At 44.7% G+C, this 13561-nt stretch overlaps 1 protein-coding gene across 1 annotated transcript in view; it reads left to right on the top strand.

Moving 5' to 3' along the window:
* Nucleotides 1-13561, top strand: part of LOC311234267 (coiled-coil domain-containing protein 172-like) — a 71053-nt gene that overhangs the window by 36771 nt on the left and 20721 nt on the right. The gene's annotated exons all lie outside the window — the stretch shown is intronic.

Genomic DNA, 13561 nt, shown 5'->3' with positions numbered 1-13561 from the left:
ATCTTGCTCCACCACTTTTTGATCATATGAAAAATATGATATACCCCCCCCAATATATAAATCTAAGCATAACTACGTAATTTCAATCAAATTAATAATACGCAATGACACTTAATAACACGTTTTTAAGTTTCCAAAGATTGCGACCCCCCCCCCCTGCTCCCCCATATGGTTTGATCCAGTGCCTCTCCCACCCCCAGCAGAGCAGACGGCGCACGGCGCTGGCTGCAGGTAGGCTGAGTGTAAATAAAGGCCACAGAAGTGTGTCATTTGGTGGCAGGCAGGATTTTCCAGTAAGTTGTTTATGATTGTTAAGATTATTTATGTTAGACATGTCTTCTATTGAGTGGTAGAAGTTCTACCACGCAATACAATAAAAGTGTTTCACGTCCCGAAATGCCATCTGGTCATACCAAACAATAATAATAATAACAAAGTTTCCCTCTGGTTGGCGTTAGCTTTAGTGCTAGCCGCTAGGTAACGTTGTCATATATCTAGATATGTGGTGTCGTCAGCTGGATAACGTTGACTTCGTTTGCAAATTTTAACGTTCGAAGCAGGGCCGGATTAACGACGGCCGCGGCCCGTGGGCCTTTAGTGATGAGGGCCCCCCAAATTTTTTTTTTTTTTTTTACTTTTTTTTTTTACTTTTTTTTATAATAATAATAATGCAATAAGGGGACCCTGATGTAAACAAAACAAAAGTCTTTCTCTGGTCTGCATCCCCTTAACAATTGTGTGTATTGAGCCATACTATATTGTACCCATTCTGCAATATGTTAATAACATTTTTAATCAATCAATAACAGATTGCAGAATGGGTACAGTACAGTACAGCTCAATACACACAATTGTTAAGGGGATGCAGACCAGAGAAAGACTTTCGTCTTGTTTACATCAGGGTTCCCCATTTTCAATTCATAATGAATTGTAAGTAAGGGTGCAATAGAAATGTTTCATAATGATGTTCAGTGTATTCATAAGTGTATTGCTCTCCTTAATGTAGAATGATATGGTGACTGTGCAGACTCAGGGAGGAGGCAGAGAAGGAGAGAAAGAGACCCAAGAGTTACAGGTAATGGAAATATCAGACAGCTTAAAGTGTAGGATAACATAACAAATTAAGACACAAAATAGGCTATATTTACAGCAGACCCTGTTATTGTTCCTTGTTGGTATTTTTTCTCTCTTTCTTATTAAAAACTTGGCCTATTTGAAAGGAGATTGATTTAATAAAAATAAAAGAGCGAAAAATCAATATACAGTATATATACAGTATATATATATATATATATTAATATATTATTATAGTAATTGGCTATCATACTGCAATATAAAAAAAGTTTTATAGTGAAAAGAGCAGCTTTATTGGTCAAGATTGAAGGCTCTATATTGCAGGAAATTGCATATACAGGTTCATTAAATGAAAAAAATGTCTGCCGTGCCTGTCAAAAAAAATTAAAATAAAAATTATAATAATAATAAAAAAAAAAAAAATTATGCACCCCCACTTTCAACTAACTAGGCGGCCATGCTCGGTAGTACCGACGTCTTTCGGTTCGGTACCTCAAAAGTACCGAATTCGGTACCCATCCCTAGTGCTGTATAGGCTTGAGAATGTTTTCGGTTTTCTCTTGGTGAGACTGGCGTGGAAGTCTGTGTTCGTTGTGCCCAGTCGGTTTCTCACCAACTCAGTGATTGTTTTTTTGCCAGACTCTGCAGCATGTGTAAGGTCATTCAGTATCTCTTCTGAGGCAACATCACCAGTTGTCAGGGACACTAAATCATACATATGCGCTTGTTGGAAGACGTATCTGTGAGGATTCGCCTGTTCCCTGGACCTTTATTCCCTGTCTCCTCACCTCACCAGCCCCCACCTTTGGACTTTCCCTGTCTACTCTCCTCAACAGCCCCCACCCTTGCGATGTTTTACTCTCCTCTACTCTTCACCAGCCCCCACCCTTGGACTACCTTTCGCAGCTGTCATAGTTTATGATTAGCGCCCCAGAGGGCTTTAAATACCTGGACCTCCCCTCCAGTCCTGGTCGGGTCGTTCTTGTTACTACAATCTACTGCCGCGTCTCCGGCGTGAGACGTCGTGCCACCCCTGTACATCACCACCTGTCGCCGTTTGCCTGGAGTGGGACGCCGTCTACGCTCTCTAATTCTCTACGGGAGGTTTTCCAGTGTTCCCACTCCAGACGTCAAGCCGGCGCGCATCGCTTCCTATTTCCACGGGAGGATGCGTCTCTTCGCCCCGGTCCCCTGGGACCCCAGTGTTCTGCGCTGCCCGTCTGCAGCTTCCGAGGAGGATCTCCGTGCCAGGCCTGGAGTAGTGTTCCCACTCCAGACGTCAAGCCGGCGCGCATCGCTTCCTATTTCCACTGGAGGATGCGTCTCTTCGCCCCGGTCCCCTGGGACCCCGGTGTTCTGCGCTGCCCGTCTGCAGCTTCCGAGGAGGATCTCCGTGCCAGGCCTCCGCCGTCGGGCCCCTGGCCCCGTGCCAGGCCTCCGCCGTCGGGCCCCTGTTCCCGTGCCAGGCCTCCGCCGTCGGAACCCTGTCTTCCCTGTAAGCAGCTCTGGCCCTCGCCCTGTCCAAGGCCTTAACCCTGTTCTCTGTCCCTGTCTCCAGCCCGCCTCTCCGGGCCTCTGCCCCTGTCCCCCTCTCCAGTGTCCCTGGTCCTGGTCCTTGACATTTTGCCCTGGCCCTGTCCCTTAGCCTTAGTCCCTTAGCCTGTTCGCCTCTTAAAGGCACAGTGCCGCAATTTCCCTATTTCTTTGACTCTTGTGGTTTTGTGTTCTCCCTTAAAGGGACAGTGCCGCTTTTTGTTTTGTAAGAAATAAATGCCCTGTTTTGGCTTACTCTCATACCTGTCTTGTGTTGTGCGATTGGGGTCGGTTACAAACCATAACAGTACGACCCGACCACGTCGACGACCCCAGCCAGCACAGACAGTGTATGTGAGTTAGCCCCTGTTAGTTCCCTCTAGTTCCCTCTAACCCACTCTAGCTCCCTCTAGCTCCCTCTAGTTCCCCTGTTAGTTCCCCTGTTAGTTCTCATGTTAGCTCCCCTGTTAGCCTCGTTAGCTCCCCTGTTAGCTACCCTTTTCCCCACAGCTAGGACTGTCCTTCCAGCTAGCTTGTTCTCCTTTGCTAGTCCAGCCCTGTCTGCTAGCCTAGCTCCGGCAGCTAGCGCAGCCTCTATGCTAATGTAGCAGTACAGCTAGCATAGGCCCTGTAGCTAGCAATGCTCTGGCAGCTACCCAGTCCCTCTGCTAGCCCCTCTTTAGGTGTAGCTTCCCCTGCTAGCATGGCCCAGTTTTTTTTTGTCTGTTGCTTTATCATGTCCCCTGCCCCGCTGTCTGATTTTTTTGGGGTCGCCCGGTGGCTCCCGTGGAGGGGGAGGTACTGTGAGGATTCGCCTGTTCCCTGGACCTTTATTCCCTGTCTCCTCACCTCACCAGCCCCCACCTTTGGACTTTCCCTGTCTACTCTCCTCAACAGCCCCCACCCAGGGGAGGAAACTAACTTTTTGGCTTACCAGCCAACTGGCGAGTATCTGATTTTTTTTACCAGACAAACTGATTTTTTACCAGCCCAAAAAAATCGCTAATTGTGATAATTACTTCTTTGTATGTCTTCGTCTAAATTGATTTTCAATCATAGTAATAATCACACCGTGTCTCTACTCTTTAAAATATTTATTAGCATAAAACATTAATAACAGTCTCTATTCTTCACAATATTAGCATAACACATATTAACATGAAAGAGGGATCTATTCTGGACTGGGTTGGGCTGAACTGGGCAGTGAAAGATGCTGGGTTGGACTGGGTTGGGCAGTGAAAGAAAAAAACCGAAGTATGTTGTGAAGTGTATAGATAGATAGATGTGAAATGTATAGATGTAGCAGTACTGTCTATCTGTATGTCGTGTATGTCATATGTTATGATGAATTGAAAATGGGGGACCCTGATGTAAACAAGACGAAAGTCTTTCTCTGGTCTGCATCCCCTTAACAATTGTGTGTATTGAGCCGTACTGTATTGTACCCATTCTGCAATCTGTTAATAAAGTTTTCAATCAGTCAATCAAGTTAACTTTGAACCTCGGTTGTCAAGCCACGTCAATGTTGTGTATGCATCCGAGTGTTCACTGTGCCTTTAAGACCATTATGTTTAAGACGGCACGGTGGCCTTACGACAGTGCTGTGAACTTGAAGTACCGTCAAGTGTTGTGGTAACGTCAGTTGGGTTGGTCTGCTGTTGTGCACTGGTTGAGCTAGCCCCTTTCGTGACTGCGATGTGCAAGCCAGGGGCTTTTGAGCATGAAATAAAATGTCTAACCTTACGTCGTAGTCCGGTGCGCAATAGACTAACATACACCTCTGTAATTTAAATGTGTCCTTGCCTTGGACTCGAGAGTTGTACTAGCCTGGATGCAGTTCCCCGTTGCTCAGTCTGTCTGTTTTCCATCTTCTGTGTTTAACGTTATCTGTTTGCGAGTGCTTCCTTGACTGATGGCCAGTACCACGGGACTTTTATTCAACATTCTATATTTCCGCGGGTTGGCCAGTACTGCAGGAACTGTTATTAAACATTATATATGTCCGCGGGTTGGCCAGTACTGCGGGAACTTTTATTAAACATTATATATGTCCGCGGGTTGGCCAGTACTGCGGGAACTTTTATTAAACATTATATATGTCCGCGGGTTGGCCAGTACTGCGGGAACTTTTATTAAACATTATATATGTCCGCGGGTTGGCCAGTACTGCGGGAACTTTTATTAAACATTATATATGTCCGCGGGTCTTGTGCAGTGCTCTCGTGGCACTGTCAACTCGCCAGACTGGCGAGTGGTCTTCATGAATCACTCGCCAAACGTAAAAAATACTCTCATTTGGCGAGTAAAGTGGCCTAATTTCCTCCCCTGCCCCCACCCTTGCGATGTTTTACTCTCCTCTACTCTTCACCAGCCCCCACCCTTGGACTACCTTTCGCAGCTGTCATAGTTTATGATTAGCGCCCCAGAGGGCTTTAAATACCTGGACCTCCCCTCCAGTCCTGGTCGGGTCGTTCGTTACTACAATCTACTGCCGCGTCTCCGGCGTGAGACGTCGTGCCACCCCTGTACATCACCACCTGTTGCCGTTTGCCTGGAGTGGGACGCCGTCTACGCTCTCTAATTCTCTACGGGAGGTTTTCCAGTGTTCCCACTCCAGACGTCAAGCCGGCGCGCATCGCTTCCTATTTCCACGGGAGGATGCGTCTCTTCGCCCCGGTCCCCTGGGACCCCGGTGTTCTGCGCTGCCCGTCTGCAGCTTCCGAGGAGGATCTCCGTGCCAGGCCTGGAGTAGTGTTCCCACTCCAGACGTCAAGCCGGCGCGCATTGCTTCCTATTTCCACGGGAGGATGCGTCTCTTCGCCCCGGTCCCCTGGGACCCTGGTGTTCTGCGCTGCCCGTCTGCAGCTTCCGAGGAGGATCTCCGTGCCAGGCCTCCGCCGTCGGGCCCCTGGCCCCGTGCCAGGCCTCCGCCGTCGGGCCCCTGTTCCCGTGCCAGGCCTCCGCCGTCGGAACCCTGTGTCTTCCCTGTAAGCAGCTCTGGCCCTCGCCCTGTCCAAGGCCTTAACCCTGTTCTCTGTCCCTGTCTCCAGCCCGCCTCTCCGGGCCTCTGCCCCTGTCCCCCTCTCCAGTGCCCCTGGTCCTGGTCCTTGACATTTTGCCCTGTCCCTTAGCCTTAGTCCCTTAGCCTGTTCGCCTCTTAAAGGCACAGTGCCGCAATTTCCCTATTTCTTTGACTCTTGTGGTTTTGTGTTCTCCCTTAAAGGGACAGTGCCGCTTTTTGTTTTGTAAGAAATAAATGCCCTGTTTTGGCTTACTCTCATACCTGTCTTGTGTTGTGCGATTGGGGTCGGTTACAAACCATAACAGTATCTCTGGAACTGATCAACAAGTTGAATGACATCGTGATTATCCCTCTTGATTCTTGATTGAAGGCAGTCTTTGTGTGTCTCCTCATCATCGTGTCAGTCCAAACAGGGATCTGGTATCCTCTGCCAAGGATGCACGTTTATTATAGGTGATGGACCAACGATTTCTTGCTGGATCATTTCTAGTGATGCCTATCAATCCTCCAGCAACCTTTCCCGTTTTATTGATGTGTTTAAGGCGAAGGTCGAAAGGCACCTCGTTGAAGCTGTGTTTGGTCTCCTTGGCTACAAAATCACCATCTAGGAAGCCATGGTAGACCTCTGGTGCTGTCTGTGCCTGCTGTTCCATGTCTGCTATGAACACAGCACCCCATCTTGTGTAATGGATGTGATCATACGCAGCAAACCAAGGCATCATGCTCTTGAAGGCTGACATGTACAGGTTCCAATCACCACATCTCAGTGCCCGGGTGAGCGCAAGGAGAATAGATAGACACAAGGTCCATGTACTGTCTCCAGAAGGTAAAGGTTGGCTTGTCTTCATTGGCTTTGTCAAACTGTACAAGGAGATCTTGAATCTCCCCAACTTTCAGCACAAGTTCCTCATAGCATGCTGAAGCTGCTTCCATTTCTCCACTTCCTACCACCCATTAGTTTGAAGTGTATAACTCTTCTGCTTCACTGACATTGCTGCTGTATCACAACCCACAGCACCCCATGTGGTAGGCTATGATATTGTTTTACCATTGGTTGATTTTTTTTAATCAATAGTTAAGATCATACTTTCACATGATATATTAAGGGATAATATTACAAAATTGTTAGAAATTACAGAGCAAATTGTCACTAATTTGGCAGCATTGTGAAAAGTTTTCCGATTTTACCACTTACAATGATAGAATGATTAAATGACCAAAAAAATCATTTTCAAAGATGTCAACATAGCTAGGCCATATGTCAAGGGGTTAAACATGAATACTGGATAGGTTGACAGCTTCTACCCAAAAGCGATTACTTAAGTTGCAATATCAGTGTTGGCCCCCTGACTAACTGTCAATCATTTGCTGATTGCGGAAATTATTGGACAGGGTTGTAGCCAATGAGTGTAGCTTTCCAATGATACCCGATGTGGGGGTGTGTGAATTAGGGATCTACCGGTAGGTGAAAAGTTACGAGCGAAAACAGGAAGTGAAAAATACACGGAATGCATTGCCGTCAATGAGGAAATGGATTGCTGGAGAACTTTTCTTTTTTGTACACAGTTTACCAAAATCGCTCTAAATCACCCATTTCTGAACGAAAATTTGGACCTGTAGGCCTACTACATAGGACTTCAGGCTATGGAACTAGGGATGCTCGATATTGGCTTTTTTACCTATACCGATATTGTCCAACTCTTAATTTCCGATACCGATATCAACCGATACCGATATATGCAGGGTTTCCCCCCCCAAAAAACAGAATAATTTCAGGTAATTAACATTACATATCTCTTGTCGTGTAATTAACACAACATTATGCATACTTTGACAATAAATAAAATAATTATTTGTTCTTTCTTGCATGCCTGGGTAAATAAAGGTTAAATAAATGTTTAAATTATTATAATTTTTTTATTAAAAAAAATTCGATATCACATTTGTATGCCAATATCAACTACTACAGAAAAACGTGAGTACACAATTATGTTACTCTATTTCATTAGCACTAAAAGTGATTTTTCTTTATTGTGTAAGAAACCTCAGATTGTTATCTTTCAAAAGAGACCAGGCCTATGCATGTGCTATAAAGTATAAAGATACGCTTTTCAAAAAAAGTATTCAGTCCTCAAGTTCAAGTTTAAAAATTGCCACTTTTCTGGGTGTCTGTTAAGAGGTTAAATCTTAATAAAAAAATAAATATTTGTTTACAACTCAAGGCCCTCTGTTCTTCAAAAATCGATTATCATTATTTTACCATTATATTACCAGATTATTATTATATTGCCAGATTATTATTATTTTACCAGATTATTATTATATTACCAGATTATTATTATATGACCAGATTATCATTATATTACCAGATTAGCAATTCTCTACATTACAAGTACTGCACATGCATATACCATTGTTCCAACCAAGTGAAACACATTTAATACAAAATCTAAAAGATTCTGCTTTTGATTAATGCATTGGTTTATTTGATATTCTGATATTTCTATGCAACAATGACCTTATGTGAAGACTACTCTGTTTGGATTGCTTTCATCAGATGGTTTACAAAGAGGTTGATTGCCATCAAGAGACTAATGGATTATATGAGGGTGATAGCTGTATTTAAAGAGTATTCTGTGTAGTCGTGGAATTGAATGGTGGAACAGATCAGGATGGTAAAGCATATATAATGACTTCCTTTCTGGGGTTTTCAAAATAAAAGTGCAACGTTTATAGCAGCGGAAAACGTTTATTTTGTACATTATCTAACGTTAACACGAATCTAAACTAACTTTAGGTTAGTTGTAACCAGTGTTGTGCTAGTTACTGAAAAATAGTAACTCAGTTACTTTACTAGTTACTTCATTTCAAAGTAACTTCGTTACTGTACTAGTTACTTACACCCAAAAGCAATGAGTTACTGTGAAAAGTAACTATTTAGTTATTTAAAAAAAAAAAAAAAGATTGCTCCCGAGTCCCATGCCCCAGATACTCAAAATCGGTTGATCAACTTGACAGTTTCCATTCACATCACCGAACTCTGCTAAGCAATGTGGTCTAGATACAAACACAAATCTGACACAAACAAATGCTGTCCCGAGTCGATATAATAAGAAGTGCGCCGGTTGAAGGAACAGCCTTGATGTCGCCGGAGCGTTTCATTATAACTATTATAATTCAAGGGTACTACGACTATGCGTGCACCTCATGGTACCAAAGCACCTCAAAGGCGCTTAAAACAAAATTACAAACATCACAAAAAAACTGGTCAGACTACTACTTGACCTGAACCCCAGAACCCACCTCACCCCTGCCCACTTTGACAACCTAGGATGGCTTAGAGTAGACGACAGAGTACAGCAACTTGCAATGGGCCTGGTCTACAAGATACACTATACGACCGGGGTACCCATGTACATGTCAAAATACTTCCCAAAGGTCAGTGAATACCACAACCACTACACCAGAGGAAGCTCAACAAATCATGTAAAACCCAGATTCGGCTCAAACAAGGGACTAAACACGTTTCGCAATTATGCCACAACAATGTGGAACGCCCTACCCAAAGCTAGGGGTAACAGTACTGTATATTTGAATACCGTTTATGTCACAAATGTATCAGTACTAAATACCTATATGTCCCTATGCCATAAATGTCATGTATGTTGTGTATGTCATAAATGTCTATATGAATTGAAAATGGGGGACCCAGATGGAAACAAGACAAACGTCTTTCTCAGGTCTGCATCCCCTTAACAATTGTATGTATTGAGCCGTACTGTATTGTACCCATTCTGCAATCTGTTAAATAAAGTTTTCATTCATTCATTCATTCATTCACCATCTTGCAAGTTGCAACGTTGTTTAAGATATCAATCAAAGCATTGCAACGTTAGAATAGTTAGGATATCAATTGTGCATGAAAGGACTATATTTATATTGTTTGATTAGTATTATGAGATTCCCTGGCAGATTTCGTACAGTCAAAATCCGTTGATCAACTTGAGTTTCAGTGAACACATTGCACTCACCAAAGTCTGCGGTGGTCGAGATGTAGTAACGTTAGTCCAGTTGACTCCAGCAGCGCCTCAAACATGTTCTTTATCTCGTTTCCATGTTGTATATTAATTATCTCTCCAAGTAGTTGCTAAATGGTTTGTTAGTTCGTTACTGCGTTATTTTTATGTAGATTCATAGCGAGCGTCCGCCTGAGTTTGTTTTGTTTACAATAGAGAGCGTCTATTTCTTTCCGTAGCCGCATTTCTGGTTTTCGCATTTCTGATTGGCCAGTGGCCACTGACTGACGCTCTCTGGTCAGAACGTCAGAGAACGTCAGTCAGTGGCCAATCAGAAATGGTATGTATCTTCTTGTCTAACTCCAGGGAAGATGTTAAATAAGCAAATTTCCCAAAATGTTGGAGTTTTCCTTTAATACAGCATTTTTTTAAATCACGCAAAATCTTCAGGGTCGCAATCCGACCTTTTCCCCTCGTTTTCGATGATGGAAGCGATTTAGGAAAAGCTTCGGCACGCCGAGAGGTACCCGTGGATTTAATCTCGCGAGGATCGGGGCAATATTCGGCCCGTGGGAGCACTCGGGGGTGCTGAGATAAGTGTAATAATAATAATAATAATAACAACAACAACACTCTCGTTCACTATAGACCACTGCCCAACTCCGCGCTCTCACGCTCAGCTCTGCGGAGCGACACAAACAATGTAACCGTTTTGATGCAGCATACATGTAACCTGTAGTAGCATACTGGTTATGGCGAATAAAACTTTTTATTCTTCTAACCTGTCTCGGCGGCTGTAGCGTGGCTGGGGGCCTGGCTGGGCATGCTGGGTGGGGAGCTTACTGCCGAATGCATTCTTCAGTAACGTTAGAGTCAGTATACCTTTGCTGCCTGCTGGAACAATGATGTTCTTTTTCGTAGCTTTGCCGTCTCCTGTTTGCTCATCTTGTTTTTCTGAGCACCGCGACGGCTTGGGTATTTTTACCAGCGCTTACCGCTGTGTTTTGAATGAACGCTGCCCAGCCTGCCAATGAACATTAGTCAGCCGGCTAGCCCTATCACAGGTGAGCAAATAATTACAACATAGCAGGGAGGGGGGGGGGCCCGCCCTCTGCGCGAGATGCATTCAGCTGCAGCCCCGCAGAACCATACTCACACTGCGACCTGTTCGTTACGAAATCTAAGAGGATAGCCTACAGTGGGGGCGGGGCCCCCTAAGCTCCGGGGCCCCCCCGCACCGCAGGGGTTGCGGGGGCCTCCGCTACGCCACTGCTAGGATGGCTTAGAGTAGACGACAGAGTACAGCAACTTGCAATGGGCCTGGTCTACAAGATAACACTACACCACTAAGGTACCTATGTACATGTCGAAATACTTCCCAAAGGTCAGTGAATACCACGACCACAACACCAGAGGGAGTTCCACAAATCATGTTAAACCCAGATTCGGCTCAAACAAGGGACTAAACACGTTTAGCAATTATGCCACAACAATGTGGAACGCCCTACCCACAGCCGTAAAAGAATGGGAATCCCTACCCACCTTCAAAATGCTCTAAAAAGCACCTACGGGAGACCGCAATTCGAAACTGGCCCCGGTAAATGTCCAAACCCTCTCTCGCTCTCCTCCCCATCCTGGCGGGAGGCTCCAAGTGCTGAATGGTCTGGCACCCTCCCTCTCTCTCCTCTCTCGCTCGTGTAAATAACGGAGCATTAAAGGCCATTTGCTTTAATTAAAGGTCCCCTGTCTTATAAATAGCCTTTTCCAGTGTGTATCATTGTTTTCTAGCAATGGGGGTTTGTATCAATGGGGTCTGTGTCTTTAATTCTCATTTTGGCGGATTGCTCCAATTCAGTTGAGACAATATCCTCCCCCAGTGAACTAAGCCATTCTGATTTGACTGTTTTGCTGACGTGAATAAGGCACTGATCTGCATAACTAACACCCCCTCTATGGTTGTAGCGCAACCATTCTTTCAACAACAGAGCGAGTGGAAATACAGACACTTCCTCAAACGGGTTGACGTTGCATGGGTGCCGACAGAGAGAGGCAGAGAACGAGCGAGCGAGGGAGAGGGAGAGACAGGAGCACCCCACACACACACACGCATGCGCGCGGGGCAGGAGCTTCTCTCGGGGAAACACGCAGTCTGGAGCACTGGCATATTACTGTCAAACTGCTGCAAAATATTATTGCGCACGCTCCCACACACGCGCCCCTATTTTGATCTGTGCAATAATATTCACAGGGGTATATATTGTCATTTGAAACAAGTTACCAATGCATTGTCCTGTGGGATTATGCCCCCCTGCTGCGGAATTAATTAGTATCCCCCTCCTCTATTTCTCTATGTCTCTCTCTGTCTGCCAGTGCAGACTGTTGGTGACTGTCACTCAAAGCGTTTATGGGCGGAGCCCAGCCCAAAACAGCTTGAAATCTTGAAGTGGAAAAATGCTGCTTTAGAGTACTTGATTAGAAATACAAAACAATGATTTTCTTTGAAAAATAAACTTACAGATGTGTTCCATAGACTCACAGGAATTGTGTAACATTGCCCAAATAGTGAAAGGAATAGCAAGACACGGGACCTTTAAGGTTTTGATTCATTGCCTGTATTATTCATTCAGCATCACGAGAAGTAAACCTAATGTGATTGATGCAGAGAGGCTTGTAAGGGGAAATTAACAAGTCTGATAGAGTAGATATTCTCACACGCAACTGCTTGTTAATAAACCTGCTTTTCTTTATCATAAATCGATCAATAGAGACCGTATTAGATCCCCAATTATCATAGCATGGGGTACCATTGGAAAGCCACACTCATTGGCTACAACCCTGTCCAAAGATGTTCGGGATTGCCAAATGATTGACGGAGCTAGACCCCCCCGGAGGTCGGGGGTGGTAATGTGTACTTTGGCGCACACCTCACATATCGGCATGTAACTCAAGAACCGCTGAACGGATTTTGTCACCTGAAAGGGCAATTGACAGGCAACAAATAGGGCTATAATTCCATCCATATAATGTATTAAAAGAAATGTACACCCGAGCCGCTAGAGGTCAGCAAAGTGGCGCGTTGCGAATCGTCCTCATGAGGGCTTGGATGTTAAGAGGTAATGTTTTTTTTTTTTTGCCAAGGGTAAAGACCATAACCCTATCAAAACAGCAGTCAAAGGGGGAGCTCCAGTAGCTCACCACGTACCTCGAGCGCTATTTCGGCGCCGGGGACAACCGTGCTCGTCACGGATCTGGGGTTTAGCGAGTTCGAATCCCGGACTGCAGCCGTGCCTTTCCCAGAGTGTCTTCCCCCCCATCTGTACCCCTTCAGCCTGTTTCTGTCGGTCATTCTTGACCAGAGTAAATGCGATAAACGCTAAAAAGAGCCAGGGGAATGGCCAAAGTAAAAAAAAAAAAACAGCAGTCAAAGTGTATATTTTCATTTTTACCGATGTTTTGTAAGATTTACCGAAAATAAGAATTTATCGGAAAAATGCTAATTATATCTCTTTTATCGTAAAACCGTGAGGAAATGACTAAATCCAGATTTAACCATCCATAGATGTATGATTTGGCCATAATAAGGTCATGGTCAAGTTCAAGGTCAAATATGAATTTATAATTCACATAGTTTAATACATGAGGCATTGTGTAACGTTATCCAGCCGGCTAGCTACTGATAGCTCCCGACATCAACAAATGCTCCAGCAATAGTCCAGTGCATAATACCTCCGTTGGCTAGGTAGCTCACTAGTCACTACGAAATGTCGCAGTAAACTAAATAGTTCACTGAGGCGTTGTCCCAACGCCATCCAGCAGTAGCTACAGAAAGCTCCTGACATCAATGTCCTACAACAACAACATGCGTATTCGAGTCCCTGGCTTACATCGCATGAATAGGGTCCAGCTGTAGCTCAGG

The sequence above is a fragment of the Notolepis coatsorum genome (assembly GCF_963971535.1).
Source record: "Notolepis coatsorum genome assembly, chromosome: 9".
NCBI lineage: Eukaryota > Metazoa > Chordata > Actinopteri > Aulopiformes > Paralepididae > Notolepis > Notolepis coatsorum.
Note: the sequence above shows the minus strand (reverse complement) of the source record. Positions and strands in the feature narration are given on the sequence as shown.